Raw genomic sequence first — 17,704 nt, 5'->3', positions numbered from 1 at the left:
AAGTTGGAAAATTGATTACAGTCAATGGCAAGATTAATATGTATAAATTCCAATTCTAACCAATACTGGACCACAAACTGATATGGTCCCTTTTCTAATTCCAAACTAGAAAAACTGGCTTAGTTATGAGCATAGTACCACTGACTGAGTAATGGTGGAGAGTGGCAAGTATAACTATTTTCTAATGCTAAGATAATAATGTATAGTAAAGTTATAAAGCTGGAAGATGATTTTTAGAGGTCCTATAACCCCTATTATTTATTTGATGATTTATATCTGATAGTAAAATTCTTGCAAAAAGTCTTTTGAAAGTTAATTTTCAATAATTATTAAATTATTGAATAATAGTGAAAATAAGTGGACATGACACTCAACAAATTCTTTTTAAAAATACTGTGTAATTAGTTAAAAAATGAGTCCTTTGGAAATCTATTCTGTGGATTTGTTTTGTTGTTGTTGTTAAGTGATACAAGGATATTTTTTGTTATATAAGGCTTCTATGATTAAGCTTAATCTTAATCAAAATAAATAAATAAGACAAGTTTATTGATGAATTCTATAAACCCAAGGCACCCCACATCTCCCATCATGGTTAGCAAGGTCTCCGTGGTAATCTGACGCAAGAAAAAATGGAATCCAAGGGAATCCTCAACTTAGTAGATTATTGTTGCCTTTTAGGGAAATTCTTTTACCTTGTTTGAAAGGTTTCTGAAGCTCTTTCTTCTGCATTAGTTCTGTCATTTATTTTAGACATAATTTGAGAGGTAGTATAATGCGTTAGCAAACATGTTGGACTTTGCAACTAGTCCACCACGTTATAACCACCTTGGGCAAAGGGTTTAACTTCTCTGAGACTCCATGACTTATTCTGGAAATGAAGATAAGGATCCTTACCTGATAGATTGGACAAGGATTAAACATGCTTAAAACATGTTGCACAGAGCAAGTACTCACTGAATGGTCCCAAGGCTTGCTGATGTTATTATCTGTCACTACTGATGTTATTGCAGGTACATTTTTATTCAACATATTCCAAGTTTTTTTTTTTTTTTCTCTTCTTACGTTAGGAATACTAAACATTTCACAAAACATGATGGGTGAGAAAAACCCAGAAGTTTAGTAGGCCAGTGGTATTAATATGGTAGGCCACAGAGTTTACAATATATAAAAGAAAGATCACAATAGTCCTTAGGTAGTTCCAAACAAGGGGCCTATATCCCCTACTTGGTTAACTCTTTAAATGAACAGAAATTCCTGAAGCTATTCATCAAAACCCTAAGTGTCTATAAAATATATTTTCAAAAGCAATACTCTAGTCAAAAATATTTATTTCACAGATATTAAAATTGATTCAGATATATGAAAAAATGAATTTTAACTTCTATAATTTATATTAAAGTGGACCTTATACACAAGTATTGATAGCTCTTATATAGGATACTTCCCTCTATTTCACAACATCTCCACATGGATTTTTTTTAAATTTATATAGACAACTTTATCTAGACAGGAACCTCTCCATATGGATTTTTGAGATCATATTCACCAGTAATATTTTGCAAGCAGCTACATATTACTAATTCCATAACTCAATAGGCATGTAGATTAGAACTTTTTATTTCTTTTTAAATTATTTATTTACTTATTTGCTTATTTATTTTGGGGAACTGGGGAATGAACCCAGGAGTACTTAACCACAGAGTTACATCTCCAACTGTTTTTATTTTTTATTTTGAAATAGGTTCTTGCTAATTTGCTTATGGCCTCCCTAAGTTGCTGAGTGGACTGGAACTTGAAAGCCTCCTTTCTTGGCCTCCTGAGCTGCTGTGATTACAGGTGTGCATCATCATTGCCCATATTTTTATTCCTTTTTATGGAAGAAATAAGTGCAAAAAGTCATTTAAGAGTTAAAATTAGAGATATAGTATACTATCTGGAAATGCTCATTAAAAAACATAGCATCAATTGAGTAACCACATTGTTATTAAGTCATGTATGAATAAAGATATTTTGTCATGCATACACTTCCCGTTTTATTTGAAGAAATATAAAGCAGGAGCTATGAAACCAGAAAATCTCTCATAACATGAATTGATACATCTAATAACTATACAGCAAACCATATTCAGAGTCATAAAAAAAAGAAAATGTGGTAGAACAAAACAAAGTAAGATCTTTGAAGTCACATAGATGTGTTATTAAATCCTTTCTTTCATTTTTTGTTGTTGTATAATGTGTCCAAACTGTTCATTTGTTTGAGCTTTAGGCTCCATTTTTGTGCAATGGAGCAAATAATACCTACTTATCTATCAGTTTTAATATAAGAATTAATTAAGCTTTTCTAAGGTATTTAAATAGATATGCAGCAAATCATTCGTTTCATTCATTGGCCCCTGATAAAGACCATATATGCAAAATCCTGAAATAAGAAGGGAACTGATAAGTTCTCATATGCCCTGGTCAGAGCTTGTGAACAAAGTCCCCTGGAAATTCATTCAATTATATTCATATTCACATATATTAATATTCATTTTGTTCATATATATGAATGTGAAAAAGAGCTTTGTATCTCTGTATTATGTGAGTATTATTGGAAGGATGTAAAACATGCTGAAAAACAGAAAATACAGCATGAACTCTTCATATAGTCCATGAACCAGATTTTAAAATTATCATGACTTTGCCATATTTAATTAATAGGTACTAGATACTTCTCTTTATTGATTTTTTTAATGAAGTACTGAAAGGCCAATTCCTTATGCCATGCCTATAGCTGCTTTAGTATTTCTAATGTCACATATACATAATCATCCCTAAAAACACTTAGTCCTTTTTCTATTTTCTAATTTTAAATAAAAAAGATATTCAAATTAAAAGTAAATTTTTATTATATTGAACTCTATCTACAATCACACTGAATCATGTTGTAGGCCCATAAACTTTATGAATGGTTGTAGCTCTGAAAGTATAGAAAATATAAGCACTAGTTTATAGAACATAAGTTTTAAAAAGTCAAGGACCATTGTTTTGAAGCATGTGCATTCAATTCAATGCATCATCATAAAAAGTATTTGAATGTCACAGTTTATTTTGGTGATAACTTAGGGTATGATGCCTTTGATTCATTTGATTTTAAGAAAGGTTTAACATACTTCTTGCTTTGTTTTATATTAAATAGCATATGGATCTGATCATTTGAAAAAATAAATCAATAATAAAATACTTATTTAGCAGTCTTAGCAGGAATTTTGACCTCTATGAGCACAATCTTTGGCCAGATTAATTTTTTTTTGTTTTGGCGTGGGTACAGGGGACCGAACTCAGGGGCACTAGACCACTAACATACATCCCAGCCCTATTTTGTATTTTATTTAGAGACAGGGTCTCATAGAGTTGCTACGTGCCTCACTTTTGCTGAGGCTGGCTTTGAACTTGAGATCCCCTGTCTCAGCTTCCAGAGCTGCTGGGATTACAGATATGTGCCACCATGTCCAGCAAAATTAATTTTTTGATTAAATGACATTCAACCATCATTATAAGGACACATAGATAAACTTGTATTAAATAAGCATATCTAATGACATTCTTTGTAATAGGCAGAGTTAGGTCGTAACGACTTATATATGTTATTCTGTGTTTTTCACTAATGAAGCATTTTAACTGAGGAAATTAAAGAGTCACAGAACCAGTGGACGTTCTGTGGGGCAAGGGATAGGGAAGACTGTACTAAGGTTCTCAACTCCTAGAAGCAACATAAAGCCTTCAGGAATGTGCCCCTGAGCAATCAGAAATGCAAGAACCTCACAGAGAAACTCCCAAGCAGCTCTGTGGAAGCTACTTAGAATATTTACAAACCACCAAACAGTATTTTCCTATGCAGCAACTCAGCAAGTGGTTCTCCAGGAGCCATTTCCTGGGCAGCCAAAGCAAGTGACTGATGGTAACTTTACAGGAAACTGCTGTGAACTGAAAGTCTGATATATGCCCATGTTGCTGATTTGCTACATACAAAGATGAATGGTCTCCCCTTTTTTATCATTTTCCAAATATCACAGAAGGATATGTCATAGATACACTCCAACCTGAAATTACATGTGGAGGACATTCAGGGAATAAAACCCATGTTTATAATTCTAAAACGGGGTGGGAGTGACATTGAGTTGACAATATGTTCTTATACCTCTTGCACAAAGGTAACTGGTCTTTTATCTCTTTTGGTTTATCTTATTGGCTATATAGTCCTTCTAATGTCTTCTTGGATAAATAAATAAAAGCGGATAACCCAGACATGTAGACTATTTTTTTTCTTGAATTTTTGAAGTCAGGAGGGAGGTACAAGATAGTGTAAATGGCACTGAAGTTTTGAGACATGAGTTAAGCTTTTCTTTTAGGAGCCTTGTGACTTTACGGTATTCATTTAAGCAATCTGAGCTTGTGCATGCTCACCTATTAACTAAAGATACTCAGAGCTGCTTGTCATCTCCTAGTACAATGGGTGATGCTATAAGAACAACACAAGGGATATATGTCTATATTATGTTACGTAAGTATCAGAGGAGTAAATTCCTTTTCAAATGTTGCAGGGTATAATATGCACATTAAGAAAACTCTCAGATGAACAATAATCAACCAACTTGCCCAAAATAGTTTCTAATTCAAAGGTTTTCTTTGCAGTCTCTTAAATATTGGATGTTATTTAAAACAAAACAAAACCTTATTTCAATCATGGGCATAGAAGACACAAGCCTATCAGGATATCATCTGTGTTTTTCCTTCACTTATGCTTATTAGAAAAAAAATTGAGTAAAATACCTACTTCATTGCAGCTAGGCATGAATGATGATTTATTTGTAACTTCGTTATTCACTAGGAAAACATAGAGAAATTGATTTCACACACTGAGAGAGAGGCAGCCTTGGGAAATAGTTTAATGGCATATTATCAAATATAAGCAGATTATATAAAGGAAATCTAAATAAGCATACAAGATTGACCTCCTATACTGTCCACTGAATTCATCTAAGATGTAAATGCAGTCTTCTGCCTGAGGTCTAGCTTCCAGAGATGCAACCACACTGATGAACTTCCTAGGATCTTTCAACTTTTTCCTGAGCTCCCTTTTCAACTTCCTAGGCAAGTGCCAGAGAAGCATATGGGTTTTGCTCTTTCTCAATTCCCATCTTTAACTGTTGCGCATCATGGAAATTTCTTCTTAGTTTTCTATTGCTTATAAAGGCACCTCTAATCAAATAATTTTGGTAAATTTCAAATTTTACAAAGGAAATAAAATACAGTCTCCTGAAATTTCTTTTGATAAATAATCTAACTGATCAAGTACATCCCTAAGAGTTAAAAATTTAGATTAATGAAATAGAAGTTGAAAAATTCTTGGCTACAGTGTTCAAAGGGAAGGAAAGGTAGAACTCCACACATAAAATGACATCTTGGTGAAATTTTTCTATGTCTACTTTAGTACAAATTACAAGAGTAGGGATTACTGTAGAGGGATTGGCATAGAGATTATAAAAATAAAGGATAAGCAATCATTTTTATGATATACTAGAAATACATGGATAGAGATATATTACAAAGGAGGGGATACAAAGAAGAGGAAAGAATTATTTTTCTTCTTCTAGAAAATACACTTAGAAAATATATATGCTAATGAATATTTCTTTGAGTAAACAAATATATAGTCATTTTTGAGTCATGTTTTTGTTATTGTCCTCACTTTTTCTATTTCATAGATGTAGACAAGCTACAAACCATTGCAGTGTTATGTGTGAGTAAAATTCTGAATGCTGCAGACCCGGGAAACAACTTCTCGCTGCCTTTCATAGTGTCACCAAATGCCCTTCATGGAGACTGGTGATTCTCAAATCTTTGATCTTGCTTTAGCTTTTGAGGGCACAAAGACAAGGCACTTCTTAAATAATGCAACCAGTGCAATCTCCTAGACAAATGGCAAATTAATCAGCCTCTAAATCCTTGTTTTTTGAAGAGTTGTGCATTTTAAAGAAGACGGAGTAATTGTTTAGTGACTTGGTGCCATTGATTTTCATTATGGATGGTGTTGGCTGGTCCTGTGTCAGGTCATCAGGGAGAGAGAGCCTCTGCATAGCTAAATAAAATAGGAAAAGAGGCACTTCTTATTTCATATTCACGAGAGAAACCCAATTCTTAAAGAAGTTTTGCATGACCTTTCTTTAAGAATAACTTTTTCCCATTGCATGATTTTCAGGATATGATGACAAAATCTCAGCACAGATATCAACAGGATGTCTTGGCTTCATTGGTGCAAAAAATTCTCCACCTGGGACAATTTTACAAGAAGGATAAGTCTGAAAAAATAGGAATCAAATGATGTAAAATGGCTTATTGAAATCCATAGTGAATTTCATGGCTACGTTTGAACATGCTTAGAATAGAACAATCAAATCAAATGAACATTACTTGCTTCATCTGACAGAGCAGAAGTTTTGTGGTTTTGGAAGTTCCATTTAAGTTAGGAGGTCTCCTATTTTATGAAAGTTAAACTAAAAATTCCATCTACTGATACTGAATTTGTTGCAGTTAAAATGCCTCTTGTTAGTCACAAGATAGCTATCCTTTCTGATAGTTCTTAAGTGGAATCCTCACACATTTGACTTGGGCATGAAATTGTTTTAAATTTATACCCCAAATTCTCTCATTCTTCACCATTTTGCTGAAAGGTTGATTAAACATCATTCACTTTGGAGTCAGGGTTTTCTTTTAAATATATCCAACTTTATTTATTTATTTACCAATCTCTAATTCATTTTGCTTGTGCAGTCTTTGGCATCAAAGTTTCTATAAATGAAATGCTTTTTCAGAGGCTTCAATCTTTTTTAAATGAAATCTACAATTTTTGTACTTCACAATGGTTGACTTTATTTTTTACAAGAAATCACACTGTGTCATATTGTGACAACTCGTTGAATTACTCCAGAGAACAGTATGACTCAAAAAGGATTTTTTGCCTTGATTTTTTTTCTAGAGATATGCCACAGCAATTCCTTTTTAATGATAACTAAATGATCCAAGTCAGTGAGCTGTTATACAGCTTAGAGAAAGATAGGAACTGTGCTTTGCTTAAATGAGGTATTTGTGAGATTTGAACCTTTCCATCTATTTGATAATTTTCTTCTAAATATAGTCATCAGGAGCTGTTAGGTAAGTGGATCAATTAAAGACCTAAATGAACTCTCATAATAACTACAAGTGAATCTTTTTAGATAGGACACTACTATATTAAAAACAAACTTGGCTTATAATTTAAGAGTCTACAAGTTTTTTAATTCATTGACTAAATGTGCCTTATATAGTTGTATCAAACCTGTTAAAAGACCAATAATCATATATCATGCTTCTTGTATTGTCCATGTCATGATAATAATAGTTCCATAGTACCAGATAGCAGTTGGGTCATCTTCATCAGATCACTGGAGATGGGGTTAATATTTTCTTGCCTGTCCCTTTGAATGTTGTTCTTTAGAAAAGAAAGTAAGCTTTGAAATTTCTATCTGAGATGTCTTATCTGTCATTTGTTATAAGCCATGTTAACATTTTGCGTCAGGAGTCCATTTCTTTTCATTTTCCCATTTCAGAGAACCTCTCAACTATGAGATCTCAGGCAGATGTTTTACAGAGCAAGGATGGTAGTTTGTAATTTCTTTTGCTACCAAGTTTTTTTGTGCATTTACATTTTACCCTTATGTTTAATATTATAACTTTTCTCCCCATATTGGCTGCCAATTTTTGTCTTCTATAATATAAAAAATAATCCATCAGGAGTACTGCCAGGAAGGCCATGTAATAGTTATAATATCAAAAAACATTTGATAGAGAATAAGACTAGTGTTTTGGGGTATGTCAGACAATGACAATTTAATACCAGATTATTTGTCATTCATTTTATCTCTGTGATATAAATGAAGTATTCTAGAATAATGAATAATGACTGAATTTAGGACAACATTTAAAATAGATTTGTGAACCAAATGGATCCATCTTTCTTTATTCTTGAGAACAGATTGCAGGACCTATTGCATTATCTGAGAGAGGAAAGTTGGGGAGGGAGAGATGAAGAAGAGAGAAGAATAAGTAGAAAGGAAAAATTGAACAAAAGTAAATTTGATAATATCCACTTTGTGTTTCTACCACTTAGCAACATGCAAGCACAATAATTGGATGATTAATGAATAAATTAAGAATGAATTTGCAACCTTAAAATCACATTGATAATGATACAGTGTTTTGTTACTTGAATTACTATCCCAAGTTTCATTTGACTTTGGAATTCATAAATGTGCCTCCCTTCACCAATAATAGGCAAGAAGCAAGAAAAGATTCTCTGAACCCTACTAATGAATGAATATGTTCAATTTCAATGAGAATGCATGAAAGAAAATTTGCCCTATATTTACACCAGCCACCACTTCACTGGCTCTCTAGATGGTTTCTGTTTGCAGAAGTTACATTTATAAAAACATGATATAAATTGATTATTGGTAATGGTTATTAATTATTTGTTGATGATAATTTAAAATTTAGATTGAGATTTGAGTAATACTTGTGGAAAGCATAGGTAATTTATTGGCATATAGTATATACACATATATATTGGAGATGTTGGCTATATTACAAAAATAGTGTTGGGTGATATGTCTCAGAGACCTTGCATAAAGAAGAATCAAAAAGTATATGTGTTTGTGTCTTTCTGTGCGAGAGAATTTACTGACCAAACAAAACAAAAAAATCAAGAAGCATCTTGAAGTCTGGACATCAGAAATGAGAGTCAGACAGAAAACATACTTGAAAGAGTATCTTTCTATTATTTATCTTTGCAAACTGGAGAAGAAATTTTGAATCTGAGCTATGGAAGATGACCTCAAGAGTATAGCACAGAAGACTAATTCCCTGGTTAAAATGTGAATGCTGATCAGTTGGACAAGTTGCTAGGACTTTTTTAGGACAGTAATAGTCAGATTTTTTTCTGGGTCAGAGGCTAATGTGAGAAATAGAAAACTGGATATTTGTATATTCCAAAACCAAATAAAAAGACTGAAAGATCCAATATATAGTATGTATAAATATAGTAGGAGAGAAAATATTGGCATATTGACTAGATTCATCCTCTTCTTGTCCTTACATATGTCTACTGTCTCATATTGAATTTCAGTTATGTCTACTTGCTCACCTTTATTATTGGACTATAAGCTCTTGAAAAAAATGCTCATTAATCATCTTATTCATTTATAAGTGAGTTATCATGACTTATTATAGTGACTAAGAATATTTGAATAAAAAATATGAATTTCAAGTTTCAGAAATATAATGTCTTAGTTGTACAAATCTAGGCAAGTTAGTAGACCTTACAGTATACTAAATTCCTCACTTGTAAAATATATCTTGAAGAATTTTTGTGAGTGTAAGTGGTTTTCAAATAAAATGAGTAATACATTGCTCCATTTATAAGTATTAAATATCTGCATATTCGTTGGATATTCATAGGACCTGGCTCTAGGTGGGCACTCTATTCATCCTTTTCTTAAAAAAAATCAATTTCACTGAATGTTTTTATATAAATTTTCCCCAGAACAGAGTTGGATATAAGGAATAGTTGCACCTCCTAACTTCCCCCATGGTACTGAAATTGTTTGAACCTATGGGACAAAGAAATTCCTGTGGATTTGAAGAAAGTTAAGAAGCAGAGATCCATAGAGAAACCTCAGGGAGAGGTGGTCAGGATTTGTGGAGTTGTCCACTGTTGCAGTGCTGAAATCACTGCAGGATGGGTGAATTGCATGGAACTTAAAATATCTTCTACATAAAGTGAGTCATGACATACAGACTGATTTTTTAAGCCTAAGATAAATACGAGGAGAAGAAATACATGTCTGCCTTATATTTTAATTTCTCATACCTACACAGTTCCTGGCATATATTCAATACTTAAAATGAGTTAGTTGAATTGCTGGCTTAAAGCAAAATAAACCAGACACAGAAAGACAAGTATTGTATCTTCTTTCTCATATGTGGGAAATAATAATAATAATAATAATAATAATAATACATTGACCTGAAAGTAGAAGAGGGATTAATAGGAACTGGGAAGATTATGAACATGGAAGGCTGGATAGACATAATCAATTCACAATACATACATAAGTGGAAATATCATAGTAAATCCTATTAATCTGTACAATAAAAAGTAAAGTATATTAATCTGATGATGGTGTTCCACAGAGCTTCTAACACATACATACTAAAATTTTAGTGTAAAAGACAATGTACTATTATTCTAAATAAGTTTGGTATTTTGACATTAGTGCTGAAATAATAATTGTTTTTCATTACAATCCTAATATCTTTTTGGATTGCCTAAATATAATACATTTGGTAGCTAATTAATGATAAAAACCCAAAATATTATGGACTATAAAACATTTTTGTTATTCATAATGCTAGTTTATGGTAGAGTTTTAATGGATTTATTTTCATGAGAACTTTCAAATATAAAAATACCATTTAAAAAAATTCAGAGATCAAAACAATTACTAAAACTGTCCCCTCAGAACAAGCATACTTTGTACCACCTACCAAGTAATTTCTCATCATTTCAGGTAGCTCTAATATGAGAAACCATCTCCAACAGTATATACTATCAAAGTTAAACCAAAATATAGAAAAATTCCAATAAAGGAACTTCTATTTGGGAATAAAGAATAGGATTGCAATCCGGGACACACATACACATACAAGGGTGACCTTTGGTAGGTATCTGGAAAACAAAGAACAGTTTGGGGTGTTATGAGGACAAAGCAAACTTATGTAAGCTACTTTGAATGAAAGCTCATTGGCACTTTTGGTGCATGTAGAGCTGGAAGATCAAATGGTGAGTGACAGAAGTTCCTGAGTAAATCTAGTATTAAGCTTATAGTCAGTTGCTAAACAAAACCAGTCTTAATGCTAGGATAGACTGTTTCATTGGATTAGGTTTGTGAGATCCTTCCTAGAGCAAGTATCCATAACCTGAGTGTGTCCCTTTCTGTTCTTCAGCCCCTTGACTTCACCGTACCTGGGTATGTCAGGAATGACTCCATTTTGTATAATGAGTTTCCACAATACATAGAATAACTTCATTTTAAACTGTGAATTTGGGCTTGTTGAAGTTTTTTTTTTTTTTTAAATTTCTTCAAGTAGATCTTAGGAGATGAAATTATTGAATCATTATAATGAATTTAATATTCTATGAATTAATAAAATTTTTCTTAAATATCATTTGTGTTTGGATTTCAGTGAATTTTCCATAATGGGATGTCTAAATCTAGCAGTTCTATATAGTAACATTGTTTTCTTAAAAACAAATTATCTAAGATGGAGTTGTGGTCATTCTTGCACTGCAGAGCTATACTATGGAAAAGAATGTACAAACAGCTATTACCACTTGGTGCAGCAAAGATGCCTAAAATTCCCACCACTCTGGAGATTGAGGTAGGAAGATGGCAAGTTCAATACCAGCATCCAGCAACTTAGTAAGATCCTATATCAAAATTTAAAATAAAATAAAATGAATCAAAAGGGTGGAGGATGTATCTCAGAAGTAGTGCACTTGCTTAGCATGTGCAAGATCCCAAATTCAATCTCCAGTACTACAAATAATAGTAATAGTAATAGTGATAATAATAATAATAATAATAATAATAATAATAAAACTGTTATCAAAAATGGAGTTGTTAGAAGTCATGCCAAATGCATTATTAAATACATTGCCAAATATTATTCTTAGAAAGCAGAGTTGAAGATATTTTGTATCCTAAAGATTATCCTAAAGGTTTTCCTTTTTGCTTGGCTTCTTTTTTATTTTAATTTGTGTTGTCATTTTTCTTGATTATGGTGGTTCATTGTAGTTTTATTTAAAAATGAGGTCACTAGGTAGATCACTAAGCCAGGAATGAATTTGATATTAAGAACACTGAACATTTTTTAATGCCATCTGAAAATTCTTCGCTGAAACCGCTAGTAATAACTGTATCTCATTTTATGTAATACTGGCTGAGATAGCACATATCAAAAGAAATTTCAAAGTAGGCTTAGAATGGTAACTACAAATCATAATAAGCTTCCTATATAATCCATTTTTTAATATATTAACTGCTTTCTTTTTTCCAAGTTGTCTTAATACAACATAAAACTGCAAATACAAATACCCGTTCATATAATAAATGTTTGGGTCATTTGAGTGCTTCTGATTGAACAAACACTGATTCGTAATATCCATTGTAGTGTGGTTAATTCAACAGGCTAGTGAAGTCACAAAAGATGTTTTTAGTCTTGAAATTATTATTTTAGATGCTATAGAGAATACCACTTAACTTTCCTGTTTCACTCTTAATTGAACAGTTTGACTTAGACACATTCTTGTGCTTCAATTGCATCCACTTAAGCCCATTAACAGAAATCCTTTCAACTCAGGCTTGTGGAGAGTGGGCATAATTTCTGACCACAGAATGGTGTCTCCTAGGAAAAGGCCTGTCTTAAAATCAATAGAGGTCTGAAAAAAAGCAGGAGAAGGAATAGAGTATCCAGCTGTCTCTCTAAGTAGAAACTGAAATAAAAAATTAAATGATCCAGAATGTATACAAATATCAAAATATCATGGATATCATGGGTATACACAATTATATTTGTCAATTTTTCATATTTTTAAGTGTGTGGCGCTCTGGGTCAGAGTCGGTGTACCACATTGCGGAGATACCTACAGTTTGACTTATTTTCTCCAACCCTTTCCAATGACCCCAGTTGCTCACCATTTTTGAAGAATTTCAAATATCAGTGATTTCCTTTTCTGAACTTTTCCTTTTCTTTCTTTTCTTTTGTTCTCAAGTTTTAATTATCATTGATTCACTTGGATTTCTTTTTGTTTGATTTTTTTTTTCTTTGTCCATTTTCTCTTGCTGTTGTTTTGGCTTTAAAGTGCATATACAAGTGTACTTTTATTCTTCTTCCACAAGAAGCAGTGTTGATACCTTAAGTATTGGGGAATATGCAGAGACATTTCTGATTTTCACAATACCTAAGAATATTTCTTGCCCTCGGATCCCAGGGGACCCAGATAATACACATCCTGTATTACATGTAACTCAATCACACAATGAAGACCCTCACCTCTTAAGACACCGTGGGCATTTCCACTGAAAATAATTCTGTAGGATCTTGAAATGTAAATCAATTTACTGAATGTCTATACTGTAAAAGTCATTGTGCTGGAACTTCAAAGGTGAGGAAGGACTAGGGCAGAAGTACAAAGGTTTGAAGTGTGACTTTTTATTTTGTGGGATCTTAAAAGAGAGAAGATTCCGGAGAAAAGAAATTAGAAATATTAAAATTACATGTTTGGATGGTTTACCATTAGTTATCACTGCCTACCTCACTCCATATTATAACCTTCTCCACACAACATATCACTTAAGTGATGTAAATGATGCATAGAGGATTTACTCTTGCTTTGGGAGAACGTTCACTTTTCATGTAGCTCTGGTAATCTTAAGCAAGGGTACTGTCAGAGATAATGGCTACTAAGTCACTGGCATTGGCCAAAATAATGATAGAGGATGATCAGCATAACCTTTGGAACATTTTACTAGAGAGCAATTCTAAAAGGTTCATGTTAAAGTAGATGTATGCATTGCTAGTAATTAGATTACAAAATTCCTGTGAGTTCTAAACATGAAACAGTGACTGTTGAAGACATTTCAATCTTATGACAAGGTTAAGCTACATCCTTAGACCCAGGTGTAGGATTCCATGTATTTATTCTTCTTTGTTGGAAAGGAATATTTGGTAGAAAATTTTAAGTACACCACAGGTAGCTAATGACCTTCCATTCAATTAATTGTTAGAAATAAGTCCACATCTAAGCCTAGAAAAATAGAATGAGGAGTGCCCATAAGCATTTTACAACAATCTCAGCTCTGGTTCATTGTGGTAGAATTGCTGTAGTCAACAAGAAAGTGCTGATAAATGGGTTAGAAAAAGAAAGGAGATGCACCTCTCTCTTGACGATTTGTAGGCCCAGGCTGATGAATCACAGAGGCTTTTAAACAGACAATAAGTTCAGTCCCCAAATCTCTTTTATAAAGGAAATAGGCTTTTTTTTTCTTGTACAGAAACTGAAATCTTTGAAAATAAATGTACTGCTGACATCATAAGCATGAATGTGTTGAAATCATACATAGCTCCAGAAAAGAAACAGCATTGAAGGACCCTGATAAATTTGTGAGAAAATGCAGTGTATGAATGCCTACTACCTGGATATTGCTTAGGAGATCCAAATAAGAAATTACGAATGGCTCATAAATGATTGTTTAATGATAACTGATTGAAACTGATGTTTGCTCAAAAAGGACCAGTGAGTAAAGCACCAAAAGTCATTCCCTACCAAAGTTTTTTCTTAAATACTATCATAATTTGCTAATAACAAAGGAAAAGAAACTGAAAAGGTATGCAAAATCCATATAGTTATCTGCATAACTACTTACATAGATCCATAGTAGGAACAGATATTGGTCAAATTTATTGTTTTGCTTCTAAATATTTTTCCTTCTGGTAGGATAGTTAAAATTAACACTTTTTGTTTTATGATATATAACATACATACAAATTTGTTTCTGAAGTAGTTAGGAATTTTTAAAAGAAAAATGGAGGCTTCTGGGTATATATAATTTCTAGGGGTTAGAGACATGACAGATTTTGAGTCTTATAAACCATGCAGTAGGTCACAGGATATCTGATATTTTAAAAATTTATTTTTTAAAAAAATGATGTAATAGAAAAATTCATAAGGGACACAATTTCATAGATATTGGGGATTTGTAGGGAGGATTGATCTGCTAGCTCTTGGTTATCATGAATAATTTAACATTGCTATTACTATGAATTCACCCACTTTGTTAACACTAGAATAAAAATAACACCTTGAACCCGGTTTATTTTTTGAGAAATAAGTAAAACAAGAAAATATTAAATATAGTATGCAATGTAAATATACATTAAGCATGAGGCAGAGGCGTTATTAAACAAGGATATCCTGACTTCTTTGCCTCTGGTATCCCTAGGAAGGGCCATAGTCTTCCCATCGCTATTGTCAGTCCTGATTTCTCTCTTCTAGTTTTGTATTGTCTACAGTTCCTCTAATTTTTTTCTACCCTTCAGCTCAAGCAACTAGAAGTTGTGTATATACCAAAATTATCTAAGGAAGGACCTTTGCAATATGTTGTCATTATGTAATTCAGTGTTTTTATTTTCTCTGTGTATCCACTTGTGTTTTGAATATTTTCATGAATTTGCAATAGATATCATCCTCCAGATGCTGGGATTTCAATGACCTGTGATTTAGGAACTGTGGTATTCAATAGGAAGACAGCAAGGTTAAGTCACATGATTGACTTCTAAAAACCTACCAGTAGAAAGTGGAAAGCTAGGGAGGGAAATGGGCAGAGAAACGGAAAGAGAACTTTTAAATATTACAGCAACTATAAGAAATATATACAACATGTTTCAGAGTAGAGTAAAATAGCACCTACCTTAGCTTACATGTATGAGTAGGATGGAAAGGAACAATCTGTATAGAGAGTTTCTTGGGGAGCCTGTATCTTAAAGGGTGAAAGGACTCAGGCAAGGATACAGAAATGTCCCACATTTAGGATGATCTGCTGAGTGATTTTAACTTTCCAGTATTGTCAGATTCAACTATTCCTTTCTCCTTCCCTGTGATCACTTTAGCAGATAGGTATTTGCTTTAGAGTGGGCCTCTGTAAGTCCAATTAGAGAAGTTATATGTTACAGAATTGAGCTAAGACACATTTTCCTGATGAACTCTTGGCAACTACGAAGAACACAGACTTAATTCTAATGTTAAGTGGATAATGTTTTGAGGGGATGAAGGTGCTGGGGATGGAATCCAGGCCCTAGGGTAGGCAGAGCAAATGAACTCTGAGCTACCACTAGTTACCACCCCAACCTTTTAGGTCAAGAATTTGAAAGGAAAAGACTCAGATGCAAAAAGGGAAAACATATGTAATTTTCCTCATCTTTCCTGCCAAGGAAACTTTATTTTTCCTAATAAAAGTGTACATCCTTTTTCTATATTTAAAACGTTCATTCCCTCCAAAGTTTTTCGAGATGTCAGAGCTTAATTCCCATCACAAATGTTAAAAACAAGAAATACTTGTTTGATTAACTTCCTCTGTAAACAACTACGGGTATGTGACCTAGACTATCCATCAGGCACACTATCCCAAACTGCATCTTTAGAATACTGGATGCAGTGATGCAGATGCTGTATAGAATTCATTCTGACAGAAGGCAGTAGCAGCAGTGGAAGCAGCACCTAGTTTGGCACTATTTATGTGCAATAGTGGCACTTGATGTTTTAGAGTAGAGACTGAGTTTACTACAGATTTGGCTGCTTAGCATTCCTTAATTCCTGCCTATGTCTCAAGTTGTATTAAACAACTTCTGACAATCCTGAACCCATTCAATAATTCTTTCAATTGATTTCTTTAAGGCATACAGCAGAAGAATAGTTTCAATGGTTCTAAATAAGGACCAAGGAAAGACTCAGATTTATAAGATCATGAATAGTTATTATTAACTTGATTTCTTCCATATACAGGCAATGCCAATTATAGAAGTATGGAAGGGAGTTGCCCAGACGAACCCTGTGAATTTGTTCCAGCTATTTATGACTAACAGGTACATCTTTCAAATTCTGTAAACTATTTTTAGACTTTAAACTGAGTTCATGCTTACATTTCTAAAATTGGTTTTTAGAAGATATTTTTAAAGATTCTATATTGCCACACTTGTCCTGGAGGAATGTAATTTATAAACATTTAATCTATTAAAGGTGTACTCCTTCCAGCCTTTACAGTGGAGTGATGGAAATTAAATGCCAGAGGGACTAATGTTCACAGCTCCTGTTCATCAAATTCCTACTCTACTACTTGTGAAGTGCTATGTTAAATGAATGATATGAGTAATCTAATTTAATCATAGTCAACCCTATGAGGAAGATACTACTATCTTTGCTATATGAACTGTAAAATTTATAATTAGACACATAAATAATATGTGTAAAGCTGAACACATGCTAACTGGAAGAGCTAGGATTTGAACCAAGGGCTCACTGTCTTCAGAATCTGAATTCTTAGCCTGTGTACTCATTGGTAAGTGTCAGGCTTTCCTGTAATACCATCTTCCAACCAGATGATTCCTTGTGTACAACTAAGCTCAGAAGTATGTGTTTATTTGTCTGTTTTAGGGTGTTATTGTTCTTTATTAATGGAAAACCATTTTGCTTTCTCCTAGTAATCTTACATAAGCATACTGTTTTGATTGATTTTATTTGGTCGGTAGAAAAGAGGGCAAATGAACTACAGATTTTCAAGCCAAAATCAACTCTTCAAATCCAGCGTGACAAATAATTCCTGATGAAATTTTAAACAATTACTCTTATCAATGAAAATAAAGAAGGTCTAAATGTGAATTATTTTTCATATTTTTCTTTCATAAAATTAATGTACTAATTATTTAAAGTTTAATTAATATTAATAATAACATATACAAAATAATGTGATGTCCATAATAAATATGTTATTGAAAGTGATGGGTGACAGAA

At 32.9% G+C, this 17,704-nt stretch overlaps 1 long non-coding RNA gene across 4 annotated transcripts in view; it reads left to right on the top strand.

Annotated features, from left to right (window-relative positions):
* LOC124963974 (uncharacterized) overlaps positions 1-17,704 on the top strand; it is a 289,359-nt gene that overhangs the window by 28,629 nt on the left and 243,026 nt on the right. For all 4 annotated transcript variants that reach the window (XR_007104858.1, XR_007104855.1, XR_007104857.1 and 1 more), the window contains 2 exons: positions 1,742-1,836; positions 16,700-16,779. This is a non-coding gene — a long non-coding RNA (uncharacterized LOC124963974). The remainder of the gene's footprint in view (positions 1-1,741; positions 1,837-16,699; positions 16,780-17,704) is intronic.

This window comes from Sciurus carolinensis, chromosome 14 (assembly GCF_902686445.1).
Source record: "Sciurus carolinensis chromosome 14, mSciCar1.2, whole genome shotgun sequence".
NCBI classification, from domain to species: Eukaryota; Metazoa; Chordata; class Mammalia; order Rodentia; family Sciuridae; genus Sciurus; species Sciurus carolinensis.
Note: the sequence above shows the minus strand (reverse complement) of the source record. Positions and strands in the feature narration are given on the sequence as shown.